The sequence below is a fragment of the Ceratotherium simum genome, chromosome 6, assembly GCF_057802395.1.
Source record: "Ceratotherium simum simum isolate JZ-2026a chromosome 6, ASM5780239v1, whole genome shotgun sequence".
NCBI classification, from domain to species: domain Eukaryota; kingdom Metazoa; phylum Chordata; class Mammalia; order Perissodactyla; family Rhinocerotidae; genus Ceratotherium; species Ceratotherium simum.
Window position 1 is genome coordinate 55,724,575 of NC_141905.1, and position 19,912 is coordinate 55,744,486.

Sequence of the window (19,912 nt, forward strand, 5' to 3'; positions counted from 1 at the left end):
ACTTCATAGGTTACTAGCTCTGGTAGTGGGAGGTAAATAATTACCGTTTAATTTTAATCCAAAATCCAATAAAGATGGGGAAAAATAAGCAAAACTGAAAACAGAGGCCATTATATTTAGTGAAAGGGGTTAATAATAGTTGAAGTCTAGTTAAATATATCATTATACAACTTGGTATTTGTGTATTTTGCAGAATTATGTTGTAGCATATATATTCATGAAATAAGTAATTCAATACACTAAGAAGTGGGTAATATGAGAAAATTGCTGCCAGCTTTTAAATAATGCCTTGTTTACATGAAAATTGTAATCGATGATAATTGCACAAACATATGCCAAAGCAATTAAAACCATATATTAAATTATAAACCACACATAGCATCATCACTAGTGGGAACTGCAGGAACAGATGTTGGAAAAAACCCTCAGACTTGTCAGTGAGGATGACACTACAAATATAGTCCAATTAGATGAGAGCACACGTCAGTTGGTTCAGCAAAATAAGGACGTGAAATGTTATTCACTCTTTTTTTTAAAACTAATTAATTAATGTATTTATTTTTATTGTGGTAACATTGGTTTATAACATTGTATAAATTTCAGGTGTACATCATTATACTTCTATTTCTGCATAGATTACATCACGTTCACCATCCAAATACTAGTTACAATCCTTCACCACACACATGCGCCTAATCATCCCTTTCGCCCTCCTGCCTCCCCCCTTTCCCTGGTGAGATGCTCTGGAATAGGTAACCCAAAGTTATGCTATGGGAAAAACAATGCTCTTTAACCTTAAAAAAATTAGACTCAAAACCTTCTACTTTTTTATTGTCATGATTTAAAAATAAACAAACAAAGCTGGGACAGAATAGGATTAAATGACCTTTTATACCCACACTGTATGCACAATCATGAATGTACACATACAACAAGCAGACATACACATAAGCTCCCTTGGCTCTCTGCTTCACACCCTTCCTCTTCTACCTGAGGGCTAGTAGCTGCTGTCTATATGAAAGATTTGGCCACCCCTGAAAGATTTTCAAGGACGTTATTAGAGAAGAGAGCAGTCTGTTAAGGTCAGAGTTACAGAACATAGAATCACTCACCGTTGGTTTTTCTCAACTCGTCCACAAGGCAGCAGGCTTCCTCTTGAACACGATCTTCAACGCTCCTCTTCCCCATCCCGAAATTCCTCAGGGTCATGAGGGAAAAGCGCCGGATCTCCTTCTATCTCTTACCATTGCTGAACACTATTCCTATCAGAGGATAAACAGAACATGTTAAGGGAGGTTCTCAGCCAGGAAGAGGAAGCTGACACTTGGCAACCTCATGGATGAGCCAAACTCTGCTGAGGAGCTCTTCGAGTTTCTGTTTTTTGTCTTCTAATCCCCATTACCAATGCTGAACTTGGACACACACACACACATACCGTGTTCTTTATTAGCTCTTTCAAAAACTGGAAAACTGCCTCTTGCCAGAAAACTCCTCTCTGAGATCAATCAGGGCTTCCCTCACTGCTTCATATCCATGCAACACCACGGTGGGCTCCAGGCCTAAATACACAGTGAACACAGGGCCATAGGCTTTTGATAGCTGGGAAATGGAAAGATAATGCAAATATTAGCAAAAGAAGTCACAATTTGGTCTATATTTTGTGCATGGTTCAGACTAATGTTATCATCATGTGTTTTATATTTTTATTCTGCTATCACAGCTTTAAATACTTCTGAATTTTATTCCTAAACATGATGATTATTATAGCTGCCACATATGGAAGGCCTATGATGTGCCATGCAATGACCTGGGCAATTGGTACACAGATTACATATAATCCTCACATCAACACATTCAGCAAGTTTATTTGCCCTGTTACACAAATAAAGAAACTGAAGTCAGAGAATTACAAATTCTTTTGCAGTGTACCGTGGCTAATAAATAGAAGACCCAAATTTGAACTTATGTTTTGTGAGCATCTGATGCTTGAGCGATTTATCAGTCCCCAGTGCCTCCCACGTTTGGAACACTATGAGGTTTATTTCCTCAGAATCACCTGTGGAACTTGTCCCACAGGTATTCTGATTTAGTAGCCCTGTAATGAATACTAGAAATCTATATTTTTAAAAAAGAGCCCAGATGATTCTAACACCTATTCCACTTTGAAACTACTGGTATTACTAACATAGAAGGAGAGCATGATGGAGGTAACGCCAGAACACGATGAAGAACAATTTCTTCTATCCTGCGGCATTCATAGGGTACAGATAGCAGCTTTGTGCAGAATCCAAAAGGACTCTGTTACAACCCAATGGATCTTGAATGAGTATTTATTTCACTCAATTATGCTGATCTCGAGCCTGTAGCTATTTCTTGACATGAGACAATTTACTTCAGAGAAGTTTAATTTTCATGACTAATATGAACAAAACCCATAGATCATAAAGAAGATAGCTTCTTGAATGAAATCGCTAAGATTTTTTTGCCTTCGGGTAAAATATCACAGCAAATGACTATGAAACAAGAGCAGCAGCACTCCACAATTTTACCCCTGTGTTATTTTGATCCTGTCTTATGATGACTTAAATGTTTCTCTTCTCTCAAATTGCATTACTTCATTCCACTATCTGACAATGACAAACTAAAAAAAACAATGGAAACACTAAAATATAGAGTGAGTATTTTCTGTACAATGATCTATTTTAATTATTTGCCACCAGGAATATATTTTATTTAAAAGTAAGGATTAATTTACTTACCCTTTGCAAGCCACTAGAGGAGCATAAAACATACTTACATTGCTTAAGGATTTGCTGATGTCCTTGACATCTAACTGCAGGATATTTCCAATAACAGGGAGAGGAGTGGGGCCAGGCAGGAGCTTCCCTTTCCTGGAGCTCTGTTTCCGGAGTGAAAGGAGAAGCAAACAGGAGAGACAGAGCACCAGGACCACAACTGGATCCGTTGTCTCTTTTTACTAAGACAACTGTGAGCCTGAAATCCAAAGCCTTTTTATATTCCCTGCTGATGCAACATGTTCCTCTTTGATACATAAAATGACCAATCAATCAGCTAAATCAACTCTAATCCCTTCTGAATGGACTTTTGGCATGTTGAAGAAGATAAAAACAAAGTGTTCCTTAGCCTTGCTCTTCTTTCCAAATCCTTGTCCTCGAGATTCTGGTATAATTGGTCTAGGATAGGGCCAGGAAGTGGTAATTAAGAAACAAACAAATGAAAATCCTCAGGTGGTTTCATGTGCAGCCAGGATAAAGAATCATTGAAGTAAATTATTTGATCCAAAATATAGCTCAACATTCTGGATTCTCAGACTCATGACTAGTTGGGAATTTATGACTTTAGGGGAAATCAGTTCATTCTATGTGTTATATATAAAAAATGTTTATCTTGTAATGTTTTATCAAACAATAAGATATGTTCTCCTTGAAAAGGGAAGCCTTTTAAATATTTTAATGTATTGTACTAAAGTTATAGCTGCCTAAACATAAAATAGCTATCATAACTCACATCTTGAATAACCATACATATGTCAAGTAAACAGCTGAGTAAATATACAGGATTTTTACCAATAATCCCCCTAACCATCACAGGAGAATAGAGTTTATTATCTTTTATTTTTAAAATGGATAAAGGGTGACTCCTGAATCACACACCTCGTAGGTGGCAGGACTGAGATTAGAACTGAGACCTTCTGTTGCCCATTGTGATACACTATGGCTTACACCACAGCTGCCTCAAGAACCATTTTAAAAAAACAAAACAAAACTTCCAAAAAATTAATTACTCTGGATTTATACTGCATTGAACATGTTCACAAAATAACAGGCTTCACATTAAATAAATGGCCCTTATTTGACTCCAAGGATAAAATGGTCATAGATTCTCCATTCTATTCCTCTCTCTATCACTGCAGAGGTGAAACTTCCTCAGTGTAACTGAGAGAAGAGCCAATCTCAGAGAATTAGTGGGGAGAGCTTGAGAAACTATGGTTTCCCCTGCCTCGCAGTTACCTCATGACACAGCTTCTTCTGTAGCTTTTTCGGTCTGTCATTGTCAGAAATAGTGAAATGAAGTACAATATGCAGATGGAGATTGTAGACAGAAAAACAGGTGTGGGTTCAGTGGAGGGTGGAGGCAGGGACTTCATTAAACAGACCCACAGCACAGAACCACCACAACAGGCAGACCTGCAGATCTAAAAGGAGATGACTCTTGGTGGTCATGAGGATCTAAATATTACCAGAATGGTATACATTAGTAGATAACTAATGGAAATGCTTGTACCAAGTCATATTCTGTAAATATATCATAGTATTTGTTCTAAATTTATTAGTCCAGTTATTTCTAAGCCCATTTAGGAGGGGGAAATTAAGATTTGTTAAGACCCCTGTTATAAAATGTTTTAGTTCTCATGTTTGCAGGGAGACTAACAATTAGAGAATTTTCGCACCTATCATAACCCTTTTGATTCTCTAAATTGTCTTTGCCTAAAGTAAAATTATTCCCATTTTAATGATGAGGAAGCTGGCCTTGGGGTTTCAGCACCTTGGCCAAGGACACACAGACTGCAGGTGGTAGAGCTCAGCCCCCCTCCGCCCCCCCTCCGAGTCCTGCATGCTGCCTCCAAGCAAAACATTGAGTTCAAGCAAGTTCTCCAAATTTACTGAGTGTGGAATATGATTCACTATTCCATGATTCACCCTAAAAGTGATGTTAAAAATAAACATTAATTTAGTTAATAATTACAGCAACTGGCGATTATAATGGGGCTCAGAAAAGTTTAGTTTTGTAACCTTCAGAACTTGAGTGAGTCCAGGTCTTGGTGAACGCTTTATCTAGGACAAAGAGAAGCAGTAACTTGCTGCTTGACTCACATAGATCTAAACTCTAAGAGATATTCACTAGTTTATTTTAGATAAAACAAGCTCAGTATCTCTCTTTAGAGTAATTGTTTTATTCCCGGAGAGACAAGTATCTCTGTCCTGGTCCTCCTTCCCTCTGCTGAGGTTCCTCCCTGGTCCTTTATTAGAATAAAAGAGTGATAGATAATTTGGAGATAGAAAATATCTCTGAGGTCAGCTAGTCTAGTCTTTATTTTTAGGAATGGGCAATTTGTAACTCAGTGAAGTGTCAGCAATGCATCTGTTCAAGACCTTGCCTTAGAATTCTCGTTTCCTTACTCCAAGTTCAGTGACTTCTCACATTGAAGAGATTTCCCATTGCTGACCAAATAGACGGACACGAGAGAAACAGTGTGAAGGCCTCCATAGTCAGAGTAATGCAAACTTTAGCTTGCCTTGAGTTGCGGATTAGAGCTGTTATTATTTTAATTAACAGACTTTATGTTTTAGAGCAGTTTTAGGTTCACTGAAAAATTAAGCAGAAAGTACAGAGGGTTCCCACATACTCCTTCCCACACTCATGCATAGTTTCTCCCACTGACAACATTCCACAACAGAGTGCTCCATTTCTTACAATTGATGAACCATTATCAACACATCATTATTAGCAAAACGTGAAAAAACTATGTTTAGTTTTTTAAAGAAACTGCCAAATTGTTTTTCAGCTGGCTGTACCATTTTTCATAACCACCAGCAATGAATGAGAGTTCTTGTTGTTCCACACCTTGCCAACATTTGGTCTTGTCAGTGTTCTAAATTTTAGCCATTCTAGAGTTTTGTAGCATTCTCTCATTGATTAAATTTGTAATTCCTAATGACATATGACTTTGAACATCTTTTCACACGCATATTTTCCATCCATGTATCTTCTTTGGTGAGGTGTCTGTCAGAATTTTGCCCATTTTTCTTATTGGGTTGTTCATTTTCTTATTGTTGAGTTTTAAGAGCTCTTTGTACATTTTGGATAACAGTTCTATCTTATCTGATACATCTTTTGGGAATATTTTCTCTTGGTCTGTGACTTTTCTTTTCATTCTTTTGACAGTGTCTTTCACAGAGCAGAAATTTTTAAATTTAATGAAGTGCACTTTATCAATTCTTTTTTTTTTTATGAATTGTACCTTTTGTGTTATATTTAAAAAGTTATCACTGGGCATCAGCAAGATGGTAGAATAGAAGATTTCCCACTCATATCCACACACAGAAACAATAATTTTTACAGCAATTCATGAACAAAACTACCTTCATAGGAGATTTGGAGTTGAAGAAGGAGGTTGGAAAACCCCAGTGGAGCCCAAGACCTAAGAGAACCATTCTGAGAAGGCAGACCTGCAACCAGGTGGTAGGCTTGCAAACCAGGGTCCTGACAACAGATCTGAAAACAGATCCATCCCTCTTTGCACTCAGCTACAGCCCCATTAGCAATGGTGCTACCTCTAGCACCATCTACCAAGTGACCCCAGAGGAACCACACCCACCCATGCTTTAGGGAATAAGCCATCCAAACTTGGTCCCAGCTGTGGACCCTGAAGTAGGCTATGATGCTTCTCCAACCCCTTTCAGTCATGGTCCTGAAGCCATCCTGTCCACTAGGGATCCAGCAAGAGTCATGACCATCTGTGTTCCCAGAGGTTGGCCTGCCAACTTCAGTCCAATGACAGATCCTGAAGCAGCCCTATAACTCATTTCCTTTCCCTCTCAGTCACAGTCTGGGGAATAATCCTGCCAAGGGATCCACCCAGTGACTCAGCAAGAGCCATCTCAGGGAAGCAACAGGAGCCACACCTGTCCTTGTATGTGGCAACAGACACATATTCTGCAGACTCAAGAGTGGACCATGAAGCAGACCTTTGTTCCAACACTAGCCCTACTGAGCAAGCTCTTGGAGGCAATCCCATATGCTTAGGGACCCAGCAGGATGCACGTCCCACTAAGTACCTGGTAACAAACCATAGACCCCACTGCAGACCCAGCAGTAACCACAATAAGTGGCACCAACCCCTCTCACCTGAGGTCACAGAGGCAATCTTATAAGCCAAAAGACCAAACAGAAGAAGATTTTTACCTGTTGAAACCATTATGTAAAGTCGAGAATACAGGTTTGTTACTGAAATGCATAGACACAAACACAAGGCTATGCAGATCATGAAGAATCAGGCAAATGTAACATCATCAAAGGAAACTAATACAGCTCCAATAACCACCCTAAAACAAATAGAGACTTATGAATTGTCTGAAAATAATTCAAAATAATCATTTAAAATAATCTCAATGAATAAGAGAACACACGTAGACAACTAAACCAAATTAGGAAATTAATACATGAACAAAACGAGAAGTTTAATAAAGAAATGGAAATCATCAAAAAAAAAAAAAACAAATAGAAATGCTGGAATTGAAGAATACAAGACTGAACCGAAATTGCAACAGAGAGTGTCAAGGCAGCCTTGATCATGCAGAAAAAAAAAATCAGGAAACTGTGAGGTGAGACACTTGAAATTAGCGATTTAAAGGAACAAAAAGAAAAAAGAATGATGTACCCAACATAGGATCACCTAAATATATAAAGCAAATATTAACATATCTAAAGGGAGAAATAGACAACAATACAATAATTGTGTGGAAAAACCCCAATTTCACCAATAGGTAGATCATCCAGAGAGAAAATCAATAAAGGAACTTTGGGCTTACACAACACTTTAGGCCAGATGGACTTAATAGACATTTACAGAACATTCCACCAAAAGCAGCAGAATACATATTCTTCTCAAGCACACACGGAACATTCTACAGAATAGATCATATATTAGGCCACAAAACAAGTCTCAATATATTCAAGAGGATTGAAATTATATCAAGCCACATGGTATGAAACTAGAAATCAATTATAAGAACAAAATTGAAAATTCAAAAGTATGTGGAGATTAAACTACATTCTACTGAACAACCAATGGGTCAGAGAAGTTTAGAGAGAAATAAAAAAATATCTTGAATGCAGATCAAGTTCATTCTCATTACTTGTTTATCTTAGACTATTCTCAATATTGTAGGCCGTAAAGTATATTCATAATCATGGATAAAATTAGAAAAATAACACCATTAAAAGGAGCAGCAACAAAAGTCTGTTTCTAAAGTATGCAGGCTTAAATCAGACACGTGAAATAAAAAGAATGACTATAATAAGAGGAAGAAGCCATATATAAGAATCCAAGTTCTATTTTGTATAAAATGGCTATGTTACTTTGGAGAAAATGAAGTTTGATGAAATCTATTTTCTCATCTTGATAATAATATTCAGAGTTGTTACTTTAATAATAATGTCATCTTAATATGGTTCTTTGCTTTCTCTCCGGTGTATAGGTAATTATACATTCATATCACAAGCGAAAAAACAACTTTATACCCCCTATAGTATCCAACAAGCCTGTCAATATATATGAATAACAGCCATTAACAGAGAAAATATCCCTTTGTAAAATTTTAATTGCTACTCATCCTCATCCATATTCACCACCTACACCCTCTGTTTTAATTTTTGTTAATGTACATCAGTTTGTCCAATGGCTAAACTTCATAAGAATGAAATAAATCACAATGTGCATTAGAAAAAAAATCTCGAGACAAATGCAAATAGAAATGCAAGATACCATTTTTTGTTTTATTTTTTTTTTTATAAAAAATGCTGTTTTATAACCACAACAAATTAGTACAGAGAATGCCCTGTGAAAAACAACACAATAAAGATTCAAAGATAAAGGTATTCCCTTAGGTAAGGCTGAAGATTTCAGTCTCTGTTATTTTGAATTTAGGCTGCAGTCATTGTTTTTGGATGTATCACTGGGTGCGAGGCATAAAACTTATAAGATACAGAAAAAGCAGTTCTAAGAGGGAAGTTCATAGTGATGAATACCTAACGTAAGAAATGATGAAATCCAGCCATTTGTGACAACATGGATGGACATTGAGGGTATTATGCAAAGTGAAATAAATCAGAGGGAGAAGGTCAAGTACCATATGATCTCACTCATTAAGTAGTAGATAATAACAAACAAACACATAGAGACAGAGATTGGATTGGTGGTTACCAGAGGGGAAGCGGGGAGAGAGGAGGGTGAAAGGGGTGATTAGACATATGTGTGTGGTAATGGATTGTAACTAGTATTTGGGTGGTGAACGTGATGTAATCTATGCAGAAATAGAAGTATAATGATGTATACCTGAAATTTATACAATGTTATAAACCAATGTTACCACAATAAACAAAGAAAAAAATAAATAAGAATATCTGAAATAAAAAACATACATTTACACATCAAGCAGCTAGAAAAAAGAAGAAGAAAGCCCAAAGTTAGTAGAAGGAAAGAAATAATAAAGATGAGAGTGGAAATGAATAAATTAGAGAATAAAAGACAACAGAAAAGATTAATGAAATTAAGAGCTGTTTTTTTGAAAAGATAAGCATATAGACAAATCTTTAGCTAGACTCCCAAGAAAAAAAAAAAAAAGAGTACTCAAATAAACAAAACCAGAAATGAAAGAGGAGATGTTACGACTGATACCACAGAAATACTAAGGATCATGAGAGACTACTCTGAACAATTATACACCAACAAATTGGACAATCTAGAGGAAACAAATAAATTCCTAAAGCATACAGACTACCAGACTGAATCATGAAGAAATACAAAATCGGAACAGACTAATTAGTAATAAGGAGATTGAATCAGTAATCAAAAACCTTGCAACACACAGCCCTGTGACCACAGTTAATTACACTATATTGCATATTTGAAAGTTGCTAAGAGAGTAGTTCTTACAAGTTCTTATCACAAGAAAAAAAATTATAACTATGTATGGTGATGGTTGTCAACTAGACTCATTGTGGTGATCATTTTGCAACATTCACAAACATGGAATCATTATATTGAATACCTGAAACCAATATAATGTTATATGTCAATTGTACCTCGATTAAAAAAATAAAAATTAAAAAAGTAGATAAAATGAAGGAGCTCACATAAAAAGTTGGTACTGGATTTTTATAAGAATCATAATAGGTACAACATAACATAAGCATTGAGAAGACTCATTGCATTAATTCAGGTCAGAGTCTAAAGGGGTTTCAGAAAACTAAGCATAAGCAGCCTCCTCCCATCTCCATGGGAAAACATTAAGGATCAAAATCAGTTATAGCCTTGTCCAATAAAATGTCTAGAATCATTGAACACAAGTACTTTGCTGCTCCAGTGATCCCTTGAGACAAAAGGACAGCATTTGGCTCTTGGAAAGCTTTGCCCCAGGAAGTCCTTTTTCTAGCAAAGGTGGCTTTGCCCTTCCCTAGGCTCTCCAAGACAGTGCATGTGCACTAACAGACAATGAGTTTCACCTGATACTAAGGATGCCAGTAAATTGAAGCAAACGTCATTCAATGAGTTAATTAGTAAAACCTTTTTTCTATGGAACTTCGTAAATATATCCTTGTGTTCACATTCTATTCTCATTGTCAAGATTACACAGTTTCAGAAGATAAAAAGTTAAATAATTAATACAATGAATTTTTAAAAATTTATTTCTTTCTTTTATCTCCCCCTCTGGGATCATTGTTTTCTGTGTATTGTTACAGCTAAGTGGAACTTAAAATCATCTTTTGCCACATATTTTCTCATATTTTACCCAAGAATTAAAGCCAACCTCATCAGGTGTTTACATCTGTAAAACAATAACAGGCATAAAGAATCAATATTGAAATATTTTTATATGTGCTTTTCCTAACAACTTAAACCAAATATGCAAATTGTTTGTTGATTAAACCATCAATCTTTAGTGCGAACAGAGACTTTTTGAGACATAGATTTCTCAGTTCCACATGCTAGCCCACTCTACTATTCCTATTTTTTTAAATCGAGGTATAAAAAACATGAAGGACACAAAGAATATGTCAATGTGATGTATAATCACTTTTAAATCATTCCCAACATACTAGAAGGATCCATTTTGTCTCTTTGCTGTCATAGTTCCCAGAGAAAACCACTGTTTCTGACTTTTTTCACAATATATTAGTTTTGTCTCTTCTTTAATTTCTTATAAATGGAATCATACAGACGCAATCTTTGTGTTGCTTCTTTTGTCCACCATTGTGACTGTGAGTTTCATCCATATGTGCATGTAGCAGTAATTGCTCTTTTTGTTGGTGCATAATCAATTGTATGAATATACTACAATAGATGTACCCATTCGCTGTAGATGGGAAATTGAGTTTTCAATCTGGACAATGAGGAATAAAGCTTTTATAAACATTCTTGTACATCTTTATTAGTAGACATATACACACAATTCTCTTGAGTATATAAATAGGAGAGGAATTACTGAGTCATAAAATAAGAACATGTTTTTCATAGCCATTGTCAAAAGTTACCCAAACTTGTTGCAATTCTTGCTATTTTTAAAATTAGGCAGTTTCCCAGGATACTTGTCTCTAAGACAAGAAAAAAACACCAAAAACCTCCCATCAAACAAAAGTCCTAGACCAGATGGTTTTGCTGGTAAATTCTGCCAAAGATTTTATGAAGAATACCAGTCCTTCTCAAACTCTTCCCAAAAATCGAAGAGGAGGGAACACTTCCAAACTCATTTTGCAAGGCCAGCATTACCCTAATACCAAAACCAGATAAGGACATTACAAGAAAAGAAAATTACAGGCCAATATCCTTGATGAACATAGATGCAAAAATTCTCAACACAATAATCAAACGGAATTCAACAATATATTAAAAGGATCATACATGATGATCAAGTCATATTTACTTCAGGGACGTAAGAATGGTTCAACATCTGCAAATCAATTGATGTGATACACCACATTAACAAAATGAAGGAAAAAAATCATATGATCATCTCAATAAATATAGAAAAAGCATTGAACAATATTCAACATTCATTCATGAGAAAAACTCTCATCAAAGTGGGTACAGAGGAAATGCATCTCAACATAATAAAGGCCATATATGAAAAGCCTTCAGCTAACAACACACTGAATAGTGAAAAGCTGAAAACTTTTCCTCTAAGATCAGAACAAGACAAGAATGCCTATTCTAGGCACTTTTACTCAACATAGTACTGCAAGTCCTAGTCACAGCAATTTGCAGGATAGGAAGTCAGTACACAAAAATCAGTGTGTTTCTATAAACTATGAATGAATTATCAGTAAGAAAAATTAAGAAAACAATCCCACTTACAATTGCATCAACAAGAATAAAATACCAAGGAATAAATTTACCCAAGGAGATGAAAGATCTGTACATGAATACTATAAGATATTCATGAAAGAAATTGAAGAAGACGCAAGTCAATGGAAGGTATCCTGTGCTCATGAACTGGAAGAATTAATATTGTTAGAATGTCCATACTACCCAAAGCAGTCTACATTCAATGCAATCCCTATCAAAATTCCACTGGCATTTTTCACAGAAATAGAACAAGCAGTACTAAAATTTGTAGCGAACCACAAAAGACTTCAAATAGTCAAAACAATCCTGAGAAAGAAGAACAAAGCTGGAGGCATCACATTCCTGATTTCAAGCTATATTGCAAAGCCATCTAATCAAAATGGTATGATATTGACATGAAAACAGACACAAAAATCCATGAAACAGAATAGAAAGCCCAGCAATAAATCCACATATATATGGTTAATAATTTATGACAAGCGAGCCAAGAAAATACAATGGTGAAAGTATAGCCTCTTTGATAAATGGTGGTGGGAAAAGTGGATAGCCACACAGAAAAGAATGAAACTGGATCACTACCTTACGCCACGCATAAAAGTCAACTTAAAGAGGATTAAAGACTTAAACATAAGAGCTAGAAGATTGGGGATAAGCTCCTTGACATTGATCTTGGTAAAAAGTTTTTGAGGTTGACAGCAAAATAAAAGGCAACAAAAGCAAAAATAAACAAGTGGGACTACATCAAACTAAAAAGCTTCTGTACACCAAAGGAAACCATCAACAAATGAAAAGGCAACTTATAGAATAGGGGAAAATATTTGCAATCATGTATCTGATGAGAAGTTAATATCCCAAGTATATACGGAACTCGTACAACTCAATAGAAAAAAAACAAAACAAATAACCTGATTAAAAAATGAGCAGAGGATTTGAATAGACAATTTTCCAAAGAAAGACATCCAAATGGCCAACACGTACATGAAAAGGTGCTCAACATCACTAATCATCTGGGAAATGCAAATCAAAACCACAATTAGATATCACCTCACATGTGTTATGATAGCTGTAATCAAAACATCAAAATATAAGTGCTGACAAAGGATTGGCGAAAAGGGAACCCTTGTACACTGTTAGTGGGAATGCAAATTGTTACAGTTGTAATGGAATACATTATGGAGATTCCTCAAAAATTAAAAGTAGAACCACCATGTGATCCACAATCCCAGTTCTGGATATTTATCTGAAGAAAACAAAATCAGTGTCTCAAAGAAATACCTGCACTCTCATATTTTTTTGTGTGTATGTGTGTGAGGAAAGCTCACCTTGATCTAACAGCTGTCGCCAATCTTCCTCCTTTTTTTTTTTTTTTTTTTTTGTGAGGAGGACCAGCCCTGAGCTAACATCCAATGCCAATCCTCCTCTTTTTTGCTGAGGAAGACTGGCCCTGGGCTAACATCCGTGCCCATCTTCCTCTACTTTATATGGGATGCCACCACAGCATGGCTTGACAAGCGGTGCGTTGGTGCACGCCTGGGATCCGAACCGGTGAACCCCAGGCCGCCGCAGCGGAGTGCGCGCACTTAACCGCTTGCGCCACGGGGCCGGCCCCAGTCTTCCTCCTTTTTTGCCAGATGAGGATTAGCCCTGTGCTAACTGGCTAAGATTAGCCAGTCTTCCTCTATTTTGTATGTGGGTGGTTGCCTCAGAAAGACTGACAGGTGCTATAGTTCCGTGCCTGGGATCTGGGCCCAAGAACTCAGGCCGCCAATGAGGAGTGCACTGAACTGAACCACTATGTCACAGGGCCAGCCTCTGCACTCCCATATTCTTTTTTATTTTAAGGAAACAATGTACATTTTTTCCGTATTGTCAGTTGCCTGCTCTTTCCCATTGTCTGCCATACCCTTCTCCCCGACATGCTATGCCCCAGTCATACCGAAATTATTTCAATTCCTTAAAAGCACTCCCATATTCTTTGTGCCATTATTCAAAATAGCCAAAATATGGAAACAACCTAAATCTATTGTTAAATAAATGGATAAAGAAAATGTGGTACATACTTACATAAAGCATATTATATGAAATATAATGGAATTCTATTTTGTACTTTATATAATTTATAATCCATATATTTATTTTTAATCTATAATTTGTATTCCATCATTTAATTTAATTTATGATTTATATAATTTATATCCCATAAAATGGAACAGTATGGAATGTAATGGAATATTATTCAGCTATTAAAAAGAAAGAAATCCTGCCATTTGCAACAATGTAGATAAACCTGGAGGGCATTCTGCTAAGTGAAATAAGCTGGACAGAGAAAGAGAAATACCAGGTGGCTTAACATCTATGTGGAATCTAAAAAATAATGTTGAAATCACAGAAACAGAATAGAATGGTGGTTGTCAGAGGGTAGGGGTGAGGGAAATGGGGAGATGTTGGTCAAAGGGTACATACTTTCAGTTATAAGGTGAATGTTTTAGAAATCTAGATATACAACATGGTGACTATAGTTAATAATACTGTGTTGTATACTTGATATTTTCTGAGAGAGTAGATCCTGTGTTCTCACTACACTAAAAAAAAAAGTAACTATGAGGTGATAGATGTGTTAATTAACTTGATTGTGGTAATCTTTCATGATATATCTGTATATCAGACCATCACCTTGTACCTTAAATATATATAATTTTTATTTGTCAATTATACCTCAATAAAGCTGGAAAAATAAAATAAAATTTCTACTTAATATTTTAAATATTTTCTATTTTTTATGGTGATATTCTTCATATTTCCATTTATTTCTATAAAAGTTTTCACCATACTTGCTATATTGCCACTTTCAGATAATTCTAATACTTTGATTTAACAGGTTTTTCCTTCTATTGTCTACTTTTTATTCTCATACTTTTTGTATGTATCTTGTATGTAGGTCAGGTTATTGATCTATGTTTTACTTTGTTGAAATATAAAGTACATCCAGTAAAGTGCATTAATCTTAAATGAATTTTGACATACGCATACAGTTTCATAAGCATCCACTTCAATAACTAGAACATTTCCCAACACCGCAGGAGGCTCTCTCATGGCCTTTTCCAGTCCATTCACCCTAGAGAATAAACCATAATTCTGACTTCTGTCAATGAAGGTTAGTTTTGCCTTTTCTAGTAATGCACAAAGATAGTACCTTACAGAATGTACTTTTTTTTTTTTTAATGAGGTCATATTGGCTTATAACATTGTGTAAATTTCAGGTGTACACTATTATATTTCAGTTTCTGTTTAGACTGCATCCCCTTCACCACCAATAATCTAGTTTTTATCCATCACCATACCATATATGTGCCTCTTTATCCCTGTGCTGTACCCCAATCCCTCCAACTCTGCTAATCACTAGTCTGTTCTCCCTATCTATGTGTTTATCTTCCATATATGAGTGAAATCATATGGTATTTGTCTTTCTCTGTGTGACTTATTATCTTAACATAATATCCTCAAGGTCCATCCATGCTGTCACAAAAGGCACAATTTTATCTTTTTTTATGGCTGAGTAGTATTGCATTGTATATGTATACCACATCTTCTTTAACCATTCATCCATTGATGGGCACTTGGGTTGCTTCCACATATTGCCTATTGTGAATAATGCTGTGATGAACATCGGGATGTATAAATCTATTTGATTGTTGATTCCGTTTTCTTTGGATAAATACCCAGTAGTGGGGAGAGCTGGATCATATGGTAATTTATTTTTAATTTTTGAGAAATCTCCATACTGTTTTATATAGTGGCTGCACCAGCTAGCATTCTCACTAGCAGTGTATGAGGGTTCCTTTTTCGCCACATCTTCTCCAACACTTATTATTTCTTGTCTTGTTAATTATAGCCATTTTGACAGGTGATATCTCTCTGTAGTTTTAATTTGCATTTCCATAGTAGTAATATTGAATATCTTCTCATGTGTCTGTTGGCCATCTGTAAATCTTCTTTGGGAAAATGTCTGTTCATATATTCTGTTCAGTTTTTTGATCAGGTTGTTTGTTTTGTTGTTGTCGTTGTTGAGTTGTGTGCATTTTTTATATATTTTGGGAATTATCCCCTTGTTGGATATGTGATTTGCACATATTTTCTACCAGTTTGTAGGTTGTCTTTTCATTTTGTTCATAGTTTCCTTTGCCATGCCAATGCTTTTTAGTATGATGTAGTCCCATTTGTTGATTTTTTTCGTTTCTCTTGCCTGAGTAGACATGGTATCTGAAAAGATGCTGTTAGACTGACGTCAAAGAGTGTACTGCCTATATTTTCTTCTAGGCGTTCTATGGTTTCACATCTTACGTTCAAATCTTTAATCCATTTTGAGTCAATTTTTGTTTATGGCATAAAATAATGGTCTACTTTCATTCTTTTGCATGTGACTGTCCAGTTTTCCCAAGACCATTTATTGAAGAGGTTTTCCTTTCTCCCTTGTATGTTCTTGGTTACTTTATCAAAGATTAACTGTCCATAGATGTGTGGTTTTATTTCTGGGCTTTCAGTTCTGTTCCATTGATCTGTATGTCTGTTTTTGAGCCAGCAACATGCTGTCTTGATTACTATAGCTGTGTATTATATTTTGAAGTCAGGGATTGTGATGCCTCCAGCTTTGTTCATTTTTCTCAGGATGACTTTGGCTATTCGAGGTCTTTTGTTGTTCCATAGAAATTTTAGGATTCTTTATTCTATTTCTGTGGAGAATGTCATTGGGATTCTGATTGGGATTTCATTGAATCTGTATATTGCTTTAGGTAATATGGACATTTTAACTATGTTCATTCTTCCAGTGACTGAGCATGGAATATCTGTCCACTTCTTTACATCTTCTTCAATCTCTTTCAATAATGTCTTTTACTTTTACTTGTAGGTCTTTCATCTCTTTGGTTAAATTTATTCCTATATATTTTATTCTTTTAGTTGTGATTGTAAGTGGGATTGTATTCTTGAGTTCTCTTTCTGCTAGTTTATTATTAGTGTACAGAATTGCATCTGCTTTTTGTAAGTTGATTTTGAACCCTGCAACTTTGCCATAGTTGTTGGTTATTTCTAATATTTTTCTGATGGATTCTTTAGGGTTTTCTATATATAGAATCATGTCATCTGCAAACAGTGAGAATTTCATTTCCTCCTTTCCAATTTGAATTCTTTTTGTTTCTTTTTCTTGCCTAGTTTTTCTGGCCAAAACTTCCAGTACTATGTTGAATAGGAGTGGTGAGAGTGGGCACCCTTGTCTTCTTGTTCTTGTTCTCAGTGGGATGGCTTTTAGTTTTTGACAGTTAAGTATGATGCTGGATGTTGGTTTGTCAGATATTTTCCTTATTATTTTGAGGTACTTTCCTTCTACACTCATTTTATTGAGAGTGTTTTTTGTAAGTGGATGTTGGATATTGCCGAGTGCTTTCTCTGCATCTAGTGACATTATCACATCATTTTTATTCCTCATTTTGTAAATATGGTTTATCATATCAATTGTTTTGTGGATATTGAACCATCCTTGCCTCCCTGGTATAAATCCCACTTGATCATGGTGGATCTTTTTAATGTATTGCTGTATTCAGTTTGCCAATATTTTGTTGAGGATTTTTGCATCTATATTAATCAGCGATACTGGCCTATAATTTTCCTTCTTTGTGTTCTCCTTGCCTGATTTTGATATCAGGATAATGTTGGTCTCATAGTATGAGTTTGGAAGCACTCTGTCTTCAATTTTTGGAATAGTTTGAGAAGGATAGGTATTAAGTCTTCTTTGAATGTTTGGTAGAATTCTCCAGAGAAGCCATCTGGTCGTGGACTTTTGTTTTTTGGCAGGTTTTTGATTACTATTTCTATCTCTTTACTTGTGATTGGTCTATTCGGATTCTTTATTTCTTCTTGATTCAGTTTTGGGAGGTTGTATGAGTCTAGGAATTTAACCATTTCTTCTAGGTTTTCCAGTTTGTGAGCATAGAGTTTTTTATACCATTCTCTTATATTCCCTTTTTTTTTTTGTGGTATCTGTTGTAATTTCTCCTCTTTCATTTCTGATTTTATTTATTTGAACCTTGTCTCTTTTTTTCTTAGTGAGTCTGGCTAAGGGTTTGTCAATTTTGTTTCTTTTCTCTAAGAACCAGCTCTTAGTTTCATTGATCCTTTTTATTGTTTTTTTTTAGTCTCTATTTAATTTATTTCTGCTCTGATTTTTATTATTTCCTTTCTTCTACTGACTTTGGGCTTTGTTTGTTCTTCTTTTTCTAGTTCTTTTTGGTATAGGGTAAGCTTGTTCATTTGAGATTTTTCTTGTTTGTTGAAATATGCCTGTATTGCTATAAATTTCCCTCTTAGTACCACTTTTGCTGCATCTCATAAGAGTTGGTATGCTGTGTTTTCACTTTCACTTGTCTCTAGGTATTTTTTGATTTCTCCATTGATCCAATAGTTGTTCAGTAGCATGTTATTTAGTTTCCATATATTTGTGACTTTCCCAGATTTTTTCTTGTGGTTCTTTTCTACTTTTATAGCATCGTGGTCAGAAAAGATGCTGGACATGATTCAATATTCTTAAATTTATTAAGGCTTGCTTTGTTTCTCAACATATGGTCTATCTTTAAGAATGTTCCATGTGCACTTGAGAAGAATGTGCATTCTGCTGTTTCTGGATGGAATGTTCTATATGTATCTATTAAGTCCACCTGGCCCACTGTTTCATTTAAAGGTGACGTTTCCTTGTTGACTTTCTGTCTGGATTATCTATCCATCGATGTAAGTGAGGTATTGAGCTCCCCTACTATTATTGTGTTGCTAGCAATTTCTCCCTTTAGGTCTGTTAATAGTTGCTTTATGTTCTTTGGTGCTCCTGTGTTATGTGCATATATATTGATAAGTGTTATATCTTCTTGGTGAAATGTCCCTTTTATCCTTATATACTGCCTTTCTGTGTCTATCACCTTTTTTATCTTGAAGTCTGCTTTGTCTGATATAAATATGGCTATACCCACTTTCTTTTGGATGCCATTTGCTTGGAGTATCATCTTCCATCCCTTCACTCTGGGCTTATGTTTGTCTTTAGAACTGAGATGTGTTTCCTGCAGGCAGCATATTATTGCATCTTGTTTTTTAATCTGTCCAGCTACTATGTGTCTTTTGATGGGAGAATTCAATCTAGTTACGTTTAGAGTGATTATTGATGTATGAGGACTTAATACTGCCATTTTTTCTGTTGTTTTATGGTTGTTCTATATTTCCATTGCTTGTTTTCCCTTGCATTTCTGACTGTCATTTCCATTTGTTAGTTTTCTGTGAATGGTTTCTCAGTTTTCTCTTTGTTTATGATTTGTGACTCTGTTCTGATTTTTTGCTTTGTGGTTACCACGAGGTTTGTATAAAAGATTTTGCAGATGAGATAGTCCATTTTGGATAGCCTCTTATCTCCATTAGGCTATGCGAGTTCCATCACTCTCCTCTTTCTCTTCTATGTTTTCCTTTTGTGTGTGTGAGGAAGATTAGCCCTGAATTAACATCTGTTGACAATCCTGCTCTTTTTCTGAGGAAGATCAGCCCTGGGCTAACATTCGTGCCCATCTTCCTCTACTTTATATGGGATGCCGCCATATCATGGTTTGACAGGTGGTGCATAGGTCTGTGCCTAGGATCCAAACGTGCAAACCCTGGGCCACCAAAGAAGAAGAGCGGGTGAACTTTACCACTATGCCACAGGGCTGGCCCCACTTCTTGTATATTTTTGTTGTC

At 35.8% G+C, this 19,912-nt stretch overlaps 2 pseudogenes; both read right to left on the reverse strand.

Moving 5' to 3' along the window:
• LOC101405238 (cytochrome P450 2C9-like) overlaps nt 1-19,912 on the reverse strand; it is a 92,745-nt pseudogene that overhangs the window by 32,989 nt on the left and 39,844 nt on the right.
• Nucleotides 1,105-7,000, reverse strand: LOC147916872 (cytochrome P450 2C19-like; annotated as a pseudogene).